Source organism: Oncorhynchus kisutch, linkage group LG1, assembly GCF_002021735.2.
Source record: "Oncorhynchus kisutch isolate 150728-3 linkage group LG1, Okis_V2, whole genome shotgun sequence".
In the NCBI taxonomy this organism is placed as follows: Eukaryota; Metazoa; Chordata; class Actinopteri; order Salmoniformes; family Salmonidae; genus Oncorhynchus; species Oncorhynchus kisutch.
This window is the reverse complement of record NC_034174.2, coordinates 3,810,363-3,828,271: the sequence shown is the minus strand read 5'-3', so window position 1 is coordinate 3,828,271 and position 17,909 is coordinate 3,810,363. Positions and strand designations below refer to the sequence as shown.

Sequence of the window (17,909 nt, the reverse complement as noted above, 5' to 3'; positions counted from 1 at the left end):
TGGTTACTGGCCCAACGCTCTAACCACTAGGCTACCTGCTGGTTACTGGCCCAACGCTCTAACCACTAGGCTACCTGCTGGTTACTGGTCCAACGCTCTAACCACTAGGCTACCTGCTGGTTACTGGCCCAATGCTCTAACCACTAGGCTACCTGCTGGTTACTGGTCCAACGCTCTAACCACTAGGCTACCTGCTGGTTACTGGCCCAATGCTCTAACCACTAGGCTACCTGCTGGTTACTGGTCCAACGCTCTAACCACTAGGCTACCTGCTGGTTACTGGCCCAATGCTCCTACCACTAGGCTACCTGCTGTATTACTTATAATTAAATAAAATGCTAACTAAAACCAGTCTGTTGTCACAAAAAAAACAAAAAAATGTAAATAATTTATTACAGCAAAGATTCAAAACAGCTGAATTTGTTTAAATGTCCTAGTCTGACACGTTGTGGTTGCATGCAGCTTGGAGCTCACGGAATCAGTAGGCTGTTAAACACTCCAACAGGAAACAGAAGCAGGATCGGTCTTATTTCTGTAGATTTATAAAGCCAGGTGCATTTAATACCATTTAGACTATTGATTATAGACCTAATTCAGTTGGGGTTTCCTCTCTCCTTAATTAAGACAAGGGCTGTTTTCTCCTCTCCTCACTCTGCTGCTGCCTCCACCACATTGTTCTCAACACCAATATGCTGGTTAACGTTGCTATTATGCACGTAGCAACATGGGCTAGGAAAAGGCCATGGACTGTGACCTCTATCCAACATGGGAGAAAGCTCAATTGTTATAAAATGGTCTTATTTTTGGTACTAGTCCACTAGGCACGAATCAGACAGGCATGAATCAGACAGGCACGAATCAGACATGTGTCTTGTGCACCAATCATCATTTTGTTTGCGACCAAACAATAGACCAGTCCTATTAAATACATGTTTTAACACTGTTGAATTCCCTTTTAAAATGTCTGCATGATGGGATTCCTTCCGCGTTCACTGCATCACAGATTATATAGGGCATATAGAATCAGGAGAATGGCAACACATATTGTATCAGTAGCTAAGTATCACGATGGTACGGTCCCTGTTGCCCTATTGATCAACCAGAGCCACAGACGCTTCTCTCCCACAGACTAAACAACGCTGTTGTCAACACAGCACACACGTACACACACCCCCCCCCCCCTCAGGGACGTTGGTCAGTAAACACAGTATTCTCATGGGTTTTAGAGGGCCTAATATAGAAGGACACATCTGTCTCTGGATGGAATCACTTTGTCAACAGACACATATTTGCTTAAAAACATAGTTTGTCTCCCAGTAGAATAGATTGAACTTTAGAATGTGAAAAGAAGAACAAATTGTCCATCATCACAGTGGATGAATTGATGTTAACAGGACAGCAGTATTCACACTGATACTAACATTGACTGAGAAAACAATTCATCCACCGTGCTGATGTTAACAGGACAGCAGTATTCACCATGATACTAACATTGACTGAGAAAACAATTCATCCACCGTGCTGATGTTAACAGGACAGCAGTATTCACACTGATACTAACATTGACTGAGAAAACAATTCATCCACCGTGCTGATGTTAACAGGACAGCAGTATTCACACTGATACTAACATTGACTGAGAAAACAATTCATCCACCGTGCTGATGTTAACAGGACAGCAGTATTCACCGTGATACTAACATTGACTGAGAAAACAATTCATCCACCGTGCTGATGTTAACAGGACAGCAGTATTCACACTGATACTAACATTGACTGAGAAAACAATTCATCCACCGTGCTGATGTTAACAGGACAGCAGTATTCACACTGATACTAACATTGACTGAGAAAACAATTCATCCACCGTGCTGATGTTAACAGGACAGCAGTATTCACCGTGATACTAACATTGACTGAGAAAACAATTCATCCACCGTGCTGATGTTAACAGGACAGCAGTATTCACCGTGATACTAACATTGACTGAGAAAACAATTCATCCACCATCCACAAATAAATTCATAAAAAAATCCTACAATGTGATTTTCTTGATTGTTTTTCTCATTTTGTCTGTCATAGTTGAAGTGTACCTATGATGAAAATTACAGGTCTCTCATCTTTTTAAGTGGGAGAACTTGCACAATTGGTGGCTGACTAAATACTTTTTTGCCCCACTGTACCTCATTCCCATAGAGCTGGGCAATATATACAATTACATTCATTCCTAATTATGCTTTTGTACGATAGTCCAACATGTTTTCTTTCTTTCCTTTTTAATTTTGAATTTTTTTAAATGAGATTTTAGCCAGAAGTGAAACCTCTGCCTCTGGTTCTCTCACACACACACACACACCCCCCAAGCCCCTCCATTGCCACTCTCACAACAAAGATGATCACATCTTCCTCTCTGACAAGAGGTTCCAACTCACTATTTGCATTTGAGGTTCGTTCCAACACAGAATGTGTCTTATGGACACAAAACACACACAGACATTATTTTACCGGAATAGATGTAGAAATTATAATACCCTTTATTTATTTTTTATGTCTCGACTAATCAAGTTGGACACAGAGCAGACACTACTAAAACGAGAGAATCAATGAACATTGATTCTGGAAAATGAAAGCTCAGTTTGACGCAAGTGGTATCGTGGCAGCGAGTACCGCTAGCAGCATTTTAGACAAAGACTGTTATACAAGCTGTCTAAGTCTGCGTTTTATAAATGTGCAATAAGCATAAAAATTTTTTTTTAATTTTTTTTAAGGAATCGACAACTCGTTCTCATTCTGAGAAATATGGTAGGCCACATGATTTCAACGTGTGAAATAAAGAAAGTGGACAAGCTGTTCAGTTGGAGACGGACAGAAGGGAGTGATAACTGTTCAACCTTGTTGACTAGCAAATAGATCCACGTTGGCTATACTTTACATATTAAAGAGAAGCTGGCTACTCACTAGCACGTGGCCTTGTGCTTGACAGATTGTTTAAGAGACCTGGGTTAATTATCTATAATGCCTGCTACTAGAAGTTAGACATAATTAGTGAATGTGCATTACGCATGGTTCTGGTTAAATCTGTTACAAAAAATATATATCATTTTTCATAGACAAACTTGAAAGTCTTATCAGTGATTATTGAAAAAAAAAACACAAAAAAAAGTTAAACTATTTTGATAAAATAATTGAATGATTAGTGGGTCTGATGGTTGTGGAAGGCTTATATTCAGCCTAGGTATAACTTCACAGGTCCTGAATTAACTTGATTATTGCTGACTGTTTTAAATGCAGTGTATTTGAGCTTTAATTGTGCAACAAAAAATATTTAGAGAAAACGTTTTTAAAAAAAAACATTTTTAAAAAACAGGCTCTATCTATATTGTGAATCGCTCATAAATTTGAAATGCGTTTTTTTAGGCAATATCACCTAGCATTTCATCTACAACGACTCAGTGACATAACATTAACAGATCTGCCGGTACTGACTCAGTGACGTAACATTAACAGATCTGCCGGTACTGACTCAGTGACGTAACATTAACAGATCTGCCGGTACTGACTCAGTGACGTAACATTAACAGATCTGCCGGTACTGACTCAGTGACGTAACATTAACAGATCTGCCGGTACTGACTCAGTGACGTAACATTAACAGATCTGCCGGTACTGACTCAGTGACGTAACATTAACAGATCTGCCGGTACTGACTCAGTGACGTAACATTAACAGATCTGCCGGTACTGACTCAGTGACGTAACATTAACAGATCTGCCGGTACTGACTCAGTGACGCAACATTAACAGATCTGCCGGTACTGACTCAGTGACGCAACATTAACAGATCTGCCGGTACTGACTCAGTGACGCAACATTAACAGATCTGCCGGTACTGACTCAGTGACGCAACATTAACAGATCTGCCGGTACTGACTCAGTGACGCAACATTAACAGATCTGCCGGTACTGACTCAGTGACGCAACATTAACAGATCTGCCGGTACTGACTCAGTGACGCAACATTAACAGATCTGCCGGTACTGACTCAGTGACGCAACATTAACAGATCTGCCGGTACTGACTCAGTGACGCAACATTAACAGATCTGCCGGTACTGACTCAGTGACGTAACATTAACAGATCTGCCGGTACTGACTCAGTGACGTAACATTAACAGATCTGCCGGTACTGACTCAGTGACGTAACATTAACAGATCTGCCGGTACTGACTCAGTGACGTAACATTAACAGATCTGCCGGTACTGACTCAGTGACGTAACATTAACAGATCTGCCGGTACTGACTCAGTGACGTAACATTAACAGATCTGCCGGTACTGACTCAGTGACGTAACATTAACAGATCTGCCGGTACTGACTCAGTGACGTAACATTAACAGATCTGCCGGTACTGACTCAGTGACGTAACATTAACACATCCTTGGTACGGCCTTCTTAAAACAATTCAATATAGTTTAGTAGAAACCCCTCCCTACCCAACCTTAGACAGGGATTAGACTCTTATGTGTTCATATTAACAGATCTGATGTGTGTCAATTTAAGTCAGGAGGGGTTTGTTATGCATTGCTAGAGCCAAACCAACACCTACAACAACATGAAAAGAAATGGGAGACCGAAGGCTTCATTCGTTCACACAATCAGCTGTAATCTCTGCTTGCTGTGCATTTTAAGATTTTCCAACCGATGCGGTTGGATCCAGGATGTGGGTTGTGGCTGCTACGCATTCGCAAATGAGATTTGTGGAGCTCTAACTAAGCACTTACATCATCAACGGGACAGGAAGGCTGAGGATCCACGACATTAGACTGGAACATAGATATGGAAAGATGACAACTCTTTCTTTGAAAGAGCCATTAAACTATCTTAAAAGTAGTACATTTCTTATTTTTGGGTTCTTCTTCTGAGTATATTGGCAGTTTGTAAATAATCCCACCGAGCTGACGACTTCAAAATGGTGAAAGCCTTCAAAAATGGCACTGCTCATTCTAAAACGGGCTTTGTTCCAGGTGCGCTCTCTATCCAACTCTATGTACTGCAGTAACATCCTGGTCCAGATTAGCAGCTATTTCTATCAGCCTACTAGAGAGAGCAGAGCAGGCCAGGATGTCCACACCAGGCCGCGCCAAGGACCACAGTTGATCCGTAGAACAACCAATGACTTCCAGGAACAGAACGCGAGTCTCCAAATTAAAGTTGTACCACCCAGAAACATGCCAGGTTTCTGGGATTTTACTCCAAATGCTTCAGTATTCTAACCATAGACACATCTAACATACAGTGCCTTGCGAAAGTATTCGGCCCCCTTGAACTTGGCGACCTTTTGCCACATTTCATGCTTCAAACATAAAGATATAAAACTGTATTTTTTTGTGAAGAATCAACAACAAGTGGGACACAATCATGAAGTGGAACGACATTTATTGGATATTTCAAACTTTTTTAACAAATCAAAAACTGAAAAATTGGGCGTGCAAAATTATTCAGCCCCTTTACTTTCAGTGCAGCAAACTCTCTCCAGAAGTTCAGTGAGGATCTCTGAATGATCCAATGTTGACTTAAATGACTATTGATGATAAATACAATCCACCTGTGTGTAATCAAGTCTCCGTATAAATGCACCTGCACTGTGATAGTCTCAGAGGTCCGTTAAAAGCGCAGAGAGCATCATGAAGAACAAGGAACACACCAGGCAGGTCCGAGATACTGTTGTGAAGAAGTTTAAAGCCGGATTTGGATACAAAATTAATTCCCAAGCTTTAAACATCCCAAGGAGCACTGTGCAAGCGATAATATTGAAATGGAAGGAGTATCAGACCACTGCAAATCTACCAAGACCTGGCCGTCCCTCTAAACTTTCACAAGGAGAAGACTGATCAGAGATGCAGCCAAGAGGCCCATGATCACTCTGGATGAACTGCAGAGATCTACAGCTGAGGTGGGAGACTCTGTCCATAGGACAACAATCAGTCGTATATTCCACAAATCTGGCCTTTATGGACGAGTGGCAAGAAGAAAGCCATTTCTTAAAGATATCCATAAAAAGTGTCGTTTAAAGTTTGCCACAAGCCACCTGGGAGACACACCAAACATGTGGAAGAAGGTGCTCTGGTCAGATGAAACCAAAATTGAACTTTTTGGCAACAATGCAAAACGTTATGTTTGGCGTAAAAGCAACACAGCTCATCACCCTGAACACACCATCCCCACTGTCAAACATGGTGGTGGCAGCATCATGGTTTGGGCCTGCTTTTCTTCAGCAGGGACAGGGAAGATGGTTAAAATTGATGGGAAGATGGATGGAGCCAAATACAGGACCATTCTGGAAGAAAACCTGATGGAGTCTGCAAAAGACCTGAGACTGGGACGGAGATATGTCTTCCAACAAGACAATGATCCAAAACATAAAGCAAAATCTACAATGGAATGGTTCAAAAATAAACATATCCAGGTGTTAGAATGGCCAAGTCAAAGTCCAGACCTGAATCCAATCGAGAATCTGTGGAAAGAACTGAAAACTGCTGTTCACAAATGCTCTCCATCCAACCTCACTGAGCTCGAGCTGTTTTGCAAGGAGGAATGGGAAAAAATTTCGGTCTCTCGATGTGCAAAACTGATAGAGACATACCCCAAGCGACTTACAGCTGTAATCGCAGCAAAAGGTGGCGCTACAAAGTATTAACTTAAGGGGGCTGAATAATTTTGCACGCCCAATTTTTCCGTTTTTGAAATGTTAAAAAGGTTTGAAATATCCAATAAATGTCGTTCCACTTCATGATTGTGTCCCATTTGTTGTTGATTCTTCACAAAAAAATACAGTTTTATATCTTTATGTTTGAAGCCTGAAATGTGGCAAAAGGTCGCAAAGTTCAAGGGGGCCGAATACTTTCGCAAGGCACTGTATGCCATTTTCCGGACACTTTTATTCATAGCAATTTACAGTCATGAATGCATACATTTAACGTACAGGTATTTCTGGGAATCGCACCCACTGTCCAAGTGTTGCAAGCACCATTCTACCAACCGACAAACGATCATAAAGGATATAGTGCAGCCTACGACACAGTGACTGATTCTACCTCAAAAGTTCACAGCCTTTCCATATGCTGCTCACTGGTCATTGGCCACCATGGCTGACATCTAGGCAGCTAGGCTAAAATCACTTTCTCCCTGAGAGAGATATTGACGAACAGGTCAATATGAGATGCAGTGTGCAAATAGGCATGGGTGGAAATGAATGGCAATCTCAAATATAGCTCAATTGCTTTGAGTGGCCGTTAGATGTATCTAGATGGGAAAAGGCTACAGGCACATTCTTTGGTGATCAACAGATGGCTGCGTTGGGAGGAAAGCATTAAGGTCTCTCTATGGCAGCGTGCTCCGACAGTTCAGAGTTGAAAGAGTTTAAAACCTACTTTGCCAAGCTGGCTAATAACTAGTGGTACCAAAGGTATTATATCAGGAAGTGTGTCATAAGCATACATCTAGCTTTAAGTAAAACTAAAATTGCCAGGATGATGTTGAAAACGACCATCTCCTTGGATGCAGCGGGTGCAGTATGTCTCTACTTGACGTTCAAACGGCAAACTATTCCCTGGTGTTGGCCCTGGTCCAAAATAGTGCACTAAAGTACTGGGAAAAGTTACACACCCATTGCCAATTGACTCAACTAATATTCTGTCAATCACCAAGACTCGAGTCACCCATACACAGTTGTCGAGGGAAATTCCACGGTGACTTAAAATGTATCCCAAACAAAAAAAAACATTATATTTCTCGACGAACAAAGACTAACAATTTACACTAAACATTTTACAAAAACACATGGAAGAACTTTGCAGATACAAAGTTTGGTAACAAAACATTATTTTGTGACATTTTTCCAAAAACTCAGTTAAATATCTGCTCTAAATTAAGATGTATTTATTTTTTTTATTAAAAAAGGGATGTCAACTATGACATGACACCTTGAATAAAAAATCTCTCTCTTTTTGATTATTTAACTACAGTAAATTAAGTGGATTAACACCCGGTAACAATCAGAATTACATCATTGCTTCCGTGATCTGTACTATACAGAAATACATAATGATGGATATGAATGTCATTCTCTTCATGGTGATGTGTCCTAAATAGGTACAAGAAAGGTAGAAATATTTAATATGCTCCTGTTGCATATTGGGTATTATTCTACAGACTGGCGATTATTTTAATGAGCTCAGCCACCAAACAAGACCACATCTGGTTGGTCCAGACCAGACCTGAACCAATCACAGACGACCGGACCATACCTGAACCAATCAGAGACGACAGGACCATACCTGAACCAATCAGAGACGACGGGACCATACCTGAACCAATCAGAGACGACGGGACCATACCTGAACCAATCAGAGACGACGGGACCATACCTGAACCAATCACAGACGACGGGACAATACCTGAACCAATCATAGACGACGGGTTCATACCTGAACCAATCACAGACGACGGGTTCATACCTGAACCAATCACAGACGACGGGTTCATACCTGAACCAATCACAGACGACGGGTTCATACCTGAACCAATCACAGACGACGGGTTCATACCTGAACCAATCACAGACGATGGGACAATACCTGAACCAATCATAGATGACGGGACCATACCTGAACCAATCATAGACGTTAGAGATGTGCATCATTCTCTACCAAGGCGATTGGATACGCATCTAAGATACATGGTCTCTGGTACGATACAGGAACAATACATTGAGTTTGAAACAATTCGGTGTGATTCGGTTTCATTAGAGGAACAAATCGATGAGATTCGGTTCAATGCACAATTATATATTTTTTTTTCCATTTTCCCTTCTAAATTCAAATCTGCTGCAGTTGGAGGTCTGAGCTGAATCTGCCGGAGCCGATTGCTCTCTGTGTGCTTGTAGATGATTTAAATGGTGTATGTACACTGAGTGTACAAAACTTTAGGAACACTTTCCCAAAATGTAGTTGCACCCCCTTTTGCCCTCAGAACGCAGTCTCCTCTGAACAGTTGATGTTGAAATGTGTGTGTGTTACTTGAACTCTGAAGCATTTATTTGGGCTGCAATTTCCGAGGATGGAAACGTTAATCAACCAAATAGGGCTATCTTCTGTATACCACTCTTACCTTGTCACAACACAACTGATTGGCTCGAACACATGAAGGAAAGGAATCCAACAAACTAACTATTAACAAGGCACACCTATTCATTGAAATGCATTCCAGGTGACTACCTCATCAAGCTGGTTGAGAGAAGGCCAAGCTCGTGCAAAGCTGTCATCAAGGAACAGGGTGGCTACTTTGAAGAATCTTTTTTGATTTGTAATTTATTTGTTGCTTACTACATGATTACATGTGTTATTTCATCATTTGATGTCTTCACTATTATTCTACAATGTAGAAAATTGGTTTTAAAAAAATGAAAAACTCTTGAATGAGTAGGTGTGTCCAAACTTTTGACTGATATATATATATATAATATTTTAAACGGCATAAATATTTGATATATATATTTTTTTTAAACGGCAATGTTGGTGTATATATATATATATCACACGACTAGTATTTTTTTTTTTACCTCCCGCTTTGGGCTGGATTTGTCATTGTGTAGTTTATACATGCATAATCTATGAGCTGAAATACAATTTACCTCAATTAGCCACGAAATCCCTAGTTTAAAAGCGACCGTTTACTGGAAGCTGTGAGGTGCCATTTTCCCTACATTTTCCTCACACTTGGGCCAACCCCTTATCAATCCAAGTTCCAGCCAATGCGCTTCATCCCCTCGCCCTTTGAGTGACAGCTAGCAAGAGGCAAACACAACAGAGTGCTGCACATGCGGTCTCTGCACACATGACAGAGTACCCACTTTTCAGGGACCCCTTTTGGCTCGTGAGCGCTGCTTTCAGAACTGCTGGCTAAAAAGTATACAAAAAGTACCGGAGAATCTCTTTAAATGATATCAAACTCAACCGTTTATATTTTCCAGTGATGAAGACATGGATGTCTCATGTTATGGTGGGGTATGCAAAAATGGGTCAACTTTGAGCACCTCTTATCTCCTGAAAATGTTGGCATTCAGGTCCAAAATGTCACTTTGACCACTTGGCAAATGTGTATGGAAAGTTTTGTTCAAATCAAAAATGGGTGTGGTCAAAAAGGGATTGAAATGAAATGGAACAACCCCATATAGAAATAGCAGGTTACTGAAAGAACATCTGCCCAGAACACATTCACTTCATTGTTTCTTCATAGACTGTTGATGACTCTAATATCGCACAATAATTGTCCATAATAACCATGATGATCTGACACTGCTTTGCCCGACTATATTAGAAAAAGACCTGCTTTCCGGTCGGTGCAATGGATATGAAATATACCCTAGCCTACAATTAAGAGTAGCCAAGTCAATCTACGACCTCAGAGTCCATCCCAAACATCCCAAAGCTATTTTTAGAGAAGCAAAAATTCACACCACTCCCGCTGTTCAATTAAGCATTAACACTATCTAGACCAGAAACGAAAAGACACGACTGAAGTAGCTACAGATGTAGGATCTTCATTTGATCAGCCTAGCTGTTAAGAGCAATTGGACCAGTAACCGAAAGGTCACTGGTTTGAGAATCCCAGAGCCGACTATCGATGTGCCTTTGAACAAGGCACTTAAACCGAATTGCTCCTGTAAGATGATCTGGATAAGAGCATCTGCTAAATTACTCAAATCAACATCAAACGTTTTGGTGAGAATTTTCCCACGGTACATTCACTGAAAACACACACAGGATTGCACTTTTCACAAAGTCCACTTTTAGCCAGCTAATAGCCTAACCATTGATCAAGCAACTTCATGGACTAAACATTAAAAATGTTGCTTTGACAATATAGGTCCAATTAAGATCCTACATCTGTACATATAAAATAAAACAGTCTCTTAACCTGATCATTGTGGCATCCTCGTCTGACAAGTCCCAGCTCTTATGACCAGAGAAGTACAGTCGCATCCAGCAGTTAACACCCCTTGTTCACCACTCCTCTGTCAGTACAGAGCTAGCCATGCCGTGCTGTGGTAGTCCATACTCTTGGTCCTATAGAACATTAAGTGGCACTCAGTTCAACAGACCATCCAATGCTCAGCGTTCAAAAAGGGGGAGGGATTAAAGCCTTGTATTTCTGTGACATAACAAACTGCATTCTTTCCTGTACAGCCAGTTTCAGTCTACCTCCAGTAAATTCCCCAATCCAACCCACATAAAAATAAATGTATAGTATACTATGGTATAAATACTTTAGTATTCACCCGTGTTTTTGTGGACTAAAGTGAGCAAAAACACCACAGTCAATACTGTAGAACTTACAGTTAACATACTGTAGTATTTACAGTTAACTAGAGTATAAATAATGCAGTATTCACTGTAGTATTTACAGTTAACTAGAGTATAAATAATGCAGTATTCACTGTAGTATTTACAGTTAACTAGAGTATAAATAATGCAGTATTCACTGTAGTATTTACAGTTAACTAGAGTATAAATAATGCAGTATTCACTGTAGTATTTACAGTTAACTAGAGTATAAATAATGCAGTATTCACTGTAGTATTTACAGTTAACTAGAGTATAAATAATGCAGTATTCACTGTAGTATTTACAGTTAACTAGAGTATAAATAATGCAGTATTCACTGTAGTATTTACAGTTAACTATAGTATAAATAATGTAGTACTACTACAGTAATTGATGGAGGGTTTTTGCAGATTGTAGTATTGTTTTAGTTTTATTATCTTTGACATAGAAGTGGAGTCTTTCTCTGAGAAACCCTGCTGGAGAAATAGTTAAATGAGCACATTCAATAACCTGTCAATAACCTGTCAATAACCTGTCAATAACCTGTAGTTAGGAAGGACTGGGGTCTGAACGCGTTTTTGCAGATATTATTGTCCTAATTACTATAGTATTCGAGAGAGATTTCAAGAGACGTGAACCCTCTAAGCCTCTTCAGTGTGGCGACAGTCCTGTTTGCAGCCAGGCCAGACCCATGGACAGACCCATGGACAGACCCATGGACAGACCCATGGACAGACCCAGGGACAGACCCAGGGACAGACCCAGGGACAGACCCAGGGACAGACCCAGGGACAGACCCATGGACAGACCCAGGGCCATGGACAGACCCATGGACAGACCCAGGGCCATGGACAGACCCATGGATAGACCCAGGGACAGACCCAGACACAGACCCAGGGCCATGGACAGACCCATGGACAGACCCAGACCCATGGACAGACCCATGGACAGACCCAGACCCATGGACAGACCCATGGACAGACCCATGTACAGACCCAGACACAGACCTGTGGACAGACCCAGGGACAGACGCAGACCCGTGGACAGACCCGTGGACAGACCCGTGGACAGACCCGTGGACAGACCCGTGGACAGACCCGTGGACAGACCCAGACCCGTGGACAGACCCGTGGACAGACCCAGGGACAGACACAGACCCGTGGACAGACACAGACCCGTGGACAGACCCAGGGCCATGGACAGACCCATGGACAGACCCAGGGCCATGGACAGACCCATGGACAGACCCAGGGACAGACCCAGGGACAGACCCAGGGCCATGGACAGACCCAGACACAGACCTGTGGACAGACCCAGGGACAGACGCAGACCCGTGGACAGACCCGTGGACTGACCCGTGGACTGACCCGTGGACAGACCTGTGGACAAACCCAGGGACAGACCCAGACCTGTGGACAGACCCAGACCTGTGGACAGACACAGACCCGTGGACAGACCCAGGGACAGACCCAGGGACAGACCCAGGGACAGACCCAGGGACAGGGCTGGGGGGATATTAGACTTCTGTGTCACTACCATACTCCACAATTATCACCTGACTGATCTGCTGCCACTCCGACTGGACGCATTGAGCTAATCATAACTGACGGCCATCTAGGAATTAGGGGACAAAGTGTGAATCCAGGCTAACGCCATTCACACTGACTAGGGATGGGCACAATTGTTTGACGATTCAAACAGGCGGCAGGTAGCCTAGTGGTTAGAGCATTGGGCCAGTAACCGAAAGGTTGCTAGATCAAATCCCCGAGCTGACAAGGTAAAACAACTTCACACTGGTCACTGATATTCACACCATTACTGAACACAACACATATTGAATTAACTTCACACTGTATATTATAATAGTCCACAGAATGTCTGATTTGCTCATATTTGCTCATACCTGTCATTTAGATGGAGGAATGGGAGGACAGGAATGTACTGTACAAGCATGATGATCTGCAAGTCATTGTGGCAGTAAGGTGAAAACAGTGTAAAACCTTAACTCTTCAGTAAACAGAGGCACACACTCTCCCTCCCTCAAAACACACACATCACTCTCTCCCACAAGCACACACTGCTCCCAACTTTAAAAACGGTAGGTACAAAACTGAATTGAAGGAGCACCAGAAATATAATTTTGTATAGTATATATATATATATATATATATAAAATCTAATGCAACATTGTTTCTTGAGGTGAAATAAAACATCCCATAAATGTTCCTTACGCACAAACACTTCAAATGTTCAAATGCACAAATTTGTTAACATACCTGTTCGTCAGCCTTTCTCAGTTCTAAAGATACTCCATCCATCTGACGGTTGTGGCATATCAAGAAGCTGATTAAACAGCATGATCATTACACAGGTGCACCTTGTGCTGGGGGGGGCAATAAAAGGCCACTGAAATGTGCAGTTTTGTCACACAACAATGCAACAGATGTCTCAAGTTGAGAAAGCGTGCAAATGGCATGCTGACTGCAGTAATGTCCACCAGAGCTGTTGCCAGATAATTTAATGTTCATTTCTCTACCATAAGCCGCCACCAATGGTGTTTTAGAGAATTTGGCAATATGTCCAACTGGCCTCACAACCACTGACCACATGTAACCATGCCAACCCAGGACCTCCACATCTGGCATCTTCACCTGCGGAATCGTCTGAGACCAGCCACCCAGAGAGCTGATGAAACTGAGGAGTATTCTGACTGACTGGGCCCATGCCCTCCCAGGCTCACCCATGTCTGAGCCCCTGCAGTCATGTGAAATCCATAGATTAGGGCCTAATTTATTTATTTCAATTGTCTGATTTTCTTATATGAACTGTAACTTTGTAAAATCATTGAAATTGTTGCATTTATATTTTTGTTCAGTATAATTTAGTCTTCCATTAAGGCCTATATGAATCACACACATATGAATCACACCCATATGAATCACACCTATATGAATCCTACCATTGATATAGTTCAATCTTCCATTATGGCCTATATGAATCACACCCATATGAATCACACCCATATGAATCACACCCATATGAATCACACCCATATGAATCACACCCATATGAATCACACCATTGATATAGTTCAATCTTCCATTATGGCCTATATGAATCACACCCATATGAATCACACCCATATGAATCCTACCTTTGATATAGTTAAATCTTCCATTAAGGCCTATATGAATCACACCTATATGAATCCTACTTTTGAAACACATCTCATGAGAAGCAGACTATTTTCCTTTCTTCCTGGGCCAATCAAATTAGCCTAGACCGATTGTCAAGTTAGCAGGTTGTCAGCTAGGTAACGTGAATGAACAACGTTGTTTCTCAAACCAATAATTAGCGACCCTGGATTCATTTAAAACAGCCCGCAACAGTTTGTGAAATGATATCAAATCTGTGCAAATAAATAAATAAATGAATAAATCACACAAGAAAAAAAAGTAGTGCTGGTAGAATTGGTATTTGCTGTAAATCTGCAAGCATGACAGTCACGAAGCTGTGCTGTATGTGTCGTCTCTGGCACTCAGAGGCTGGGTGACAGTAAACTTGTAAAAGCCTACCCAGACTGGTCCTCTGTTTCATGAAATTATACAAATGCATCAACTTTGCTCGCTCGGCATGCTGCTCCAATGTAACATCTAATCTAACAACAGAAGACTCATCAGGGACTGCATACCCACTCTCCCTCACTGCTAAAAAGTCAAGGGATGTGATTAATTTCTGAAGGCACCGTACATCAAAATAGAATTACAATTACGGGAATTAAGTTAGTTACAATGAGAAGGAGACGGCTACAATGAGCAGCCATCTGGTAGGCTGTTGTTTAATGGAGTTGTTGTAGACATGGACAAGGAGTGTAGAAAAACAGCCTAAATTAGCGGGTTATCTTGGCTAGCTTCTTTACATGGATTTGCCGCAGTGAAGACAGGCACTACCAGATAGGGAACTCTGCCGTAGGTTATCTATCATCCTAAGTGGCAATGCTTTTATACCCTGGTCCCTGCCCATCCCCTGCTGCAAGCAAGCTGAGCAGCACCTCTCCTAAGTCACGCAGGCTGCATAGGAAGCCAGACCCCAAGTTGCAACAATGCATTTCGACTATACCCCCAATTCCTCAGTAACAAGGCACATGACAACCCACTTGGAGTTTGCCAAAAGGCACCTAGGACTCTCAGACAATGAGAAACAAGATTCTCTGGTCTGAGGAAACCATGATTAAAATCTTTGGCCTGAATGCCAAGCGTCACGTCGGGAGGAAACCTGATTAGTCAGGATTAAGAGAAAGATGAACGGAGCAAAGTACAGAGAGATCCTTGATGAAAACCTGCTCCAGAGCTCTAAGGACCTCAGACTGGGGCAAAGGTTGATCTTCCAAACAGGACGACACAGGAGTGGCTTTGGGACAAGTCTCTCAATGTCCAAACTAAGATTCAGTAATGATTTGTCTGTAGATTTCATAATAAATGTGTTCTTCTAACAGGCCTACATTTTGTTTGGACTAAGTCGCTAAGATTAAACTTTATCTTGGCCAGGTCGCAATTGTAAATGAGAACTTGTTCTCAACTTGCCTACCTGGTTAAATAAAGGTGAAATAAAATAAATTTTTAAAAACTCTGCTATTATTGCTACAAACACTATTTGGGACATAGCATGCTAACTAGATACAGTAACTCTGTATTAGTTAGAATAGCTAGTTAGCATCTACATTTGAATGACATATTAGTGTATCGCAGTTGATTCGTGACAATGACATGAACATAACAGTCCAAACAACATGTCATAAGTTGTTAAAGACAGTCACTAAGATGAAACTCAGCTGTTATTGTTGCAAACACATTTCGGATGTAACGATAGCGGTCAGGCTAGTTAGCATGCTAATTAGATATAGTAACTTATGGTTAGCATTGTTTATATGGCAGATGATTGGTGACACCACCCCGTTCACAATAATGGATGGCTCCTACAGACAGCGAGTCACGTGGCCATGGCTTGCTAAATAAAGCAGGCAGACAGGCATCGAGACATTCAGTTACTGTTCCATTGAACGTTAGAATGGGCAAAACGAGTGACCGAGCATGGTATGATCGTTGGTTACCGTATCTCAGAAACGTCCGGCTTCCTGGTCTTTTTACAAACAGTGTCTAGGGTTTACCAAGAATGGTGCGACAAACAAAAAAAACATCTAGTCAGACGCTCAATCTCACAGACACAAACATGACTTGAGTTGCATTACCATTTATTTTACCTTTATTTAACGAGACAAGTCAGTTAAGAACTAAATTCTTATTTTCAATGACGGCCTAGGAACAGTGGGTTAACTGCCTGTTCAGGGGCAGAACGACAGATTTGTACCTTGTCAGCTCTGGGATTTGAACTTGCAACCTTTCGGTTACTAGTCTAACTCTCTAACCACTAGGCTACCCTGCCGCACCATGGTAACCTCCTGCCCTTCAAAATGGTCTTATCTGTGATATTTTTGTTAAAAGACTCAGGTCACAAAATGTTTTAATTAAATTAAACGATACAGCACATTACTTCTTACTAGTTATACACCTATGTTTTAAAAATACTACAAAGCATGCTCGTCCATTTTTTGTGTTTTGTTGGTGTAATGTTAGCGGGGGGGGGAATGTTATTTTGGCTGGTAAAAAAAATCTGAGTGGCTGGTGTCCCATAAAGTTAATTTAGGCCCTGCGGCCAGCCCTGATAAACAGCCACAGAAACAGCCAACCAGAACTGATAAATCAGATAACTGACAGGCCCTGACCTTAACCACCATAGCTCTGTGTGTGTGTGTGTGAGATTGATTGAAAAGCACCAACAGCATCTCTTCAGCTATCAGGGTGGTTTTCCAGCCCATATAAAAACAACATGGCTCAGACACTGCTTCTGCTTGACCAGTCAGTCGGTCTTGAACGACTCCGTCCCAAATGGAGCTCTGGTCAAAAGAAGTGCACTACATAGGACATAGGGTGCCATTTGGGAAGTGTCCATGATGTTACTGTGCACTGACAAAACAACAGCAGTCATGTGGGAAGACAAGGAGGAAGTTACAGTTATTAGAGGCACCCTCTTCCTTATGGGCCCTGGTCGAAAATAGTGCACTACATCTGGAATAGGGTGCCATTAGGGAGGGATCCATGATGTGCCTACATCGGTCGTGTGTGTTGACTCGTGGTAAACCATTCCAGGATATGCAGAGTCGGGAGACCGGATGAGAGAAAGCAGCTTCTGATTTGTGCAATGAGCTCTAAGCAATTATCCACAATCCTGTAATCTTCCCCACAACCTGCTTGTGACTTTATATCCAAGCCTCTGCGTGTGTCTTCCCATCGACAGTTAGAGCAACTACAATAGAGTTTCATCACACACTTTCTGTCTAATTCATATTTATGCCTAGCAGTTAGAGAGGAGAGACAGCAACTGAAGGGTTGCCAGTTCAAATCCTGGGAGGAAGTCAAAATTCAGGTTGGGCCTTGTGTGCAAATGTCCAATAAAGTGGCTAATTAATC

At 41.8% G+C, this 17,909-nt stretch overlaps 1 protein-coding gene across 1 annotated transcript in view; it reads right to left on the bottom strand.

Annotated features, from left to right (window-relative positions):
- LOC109884230 (inositol hexakisphosphate kinase 1) overlaps positions 1 to 17,909 on the bottom strand; it is an 87,465-nt gene that overhangs the window by 67,181 nt on the left and 2,375 nt on the right. The gene's annotated exons all lie outside the window — the stretch shown is intronic.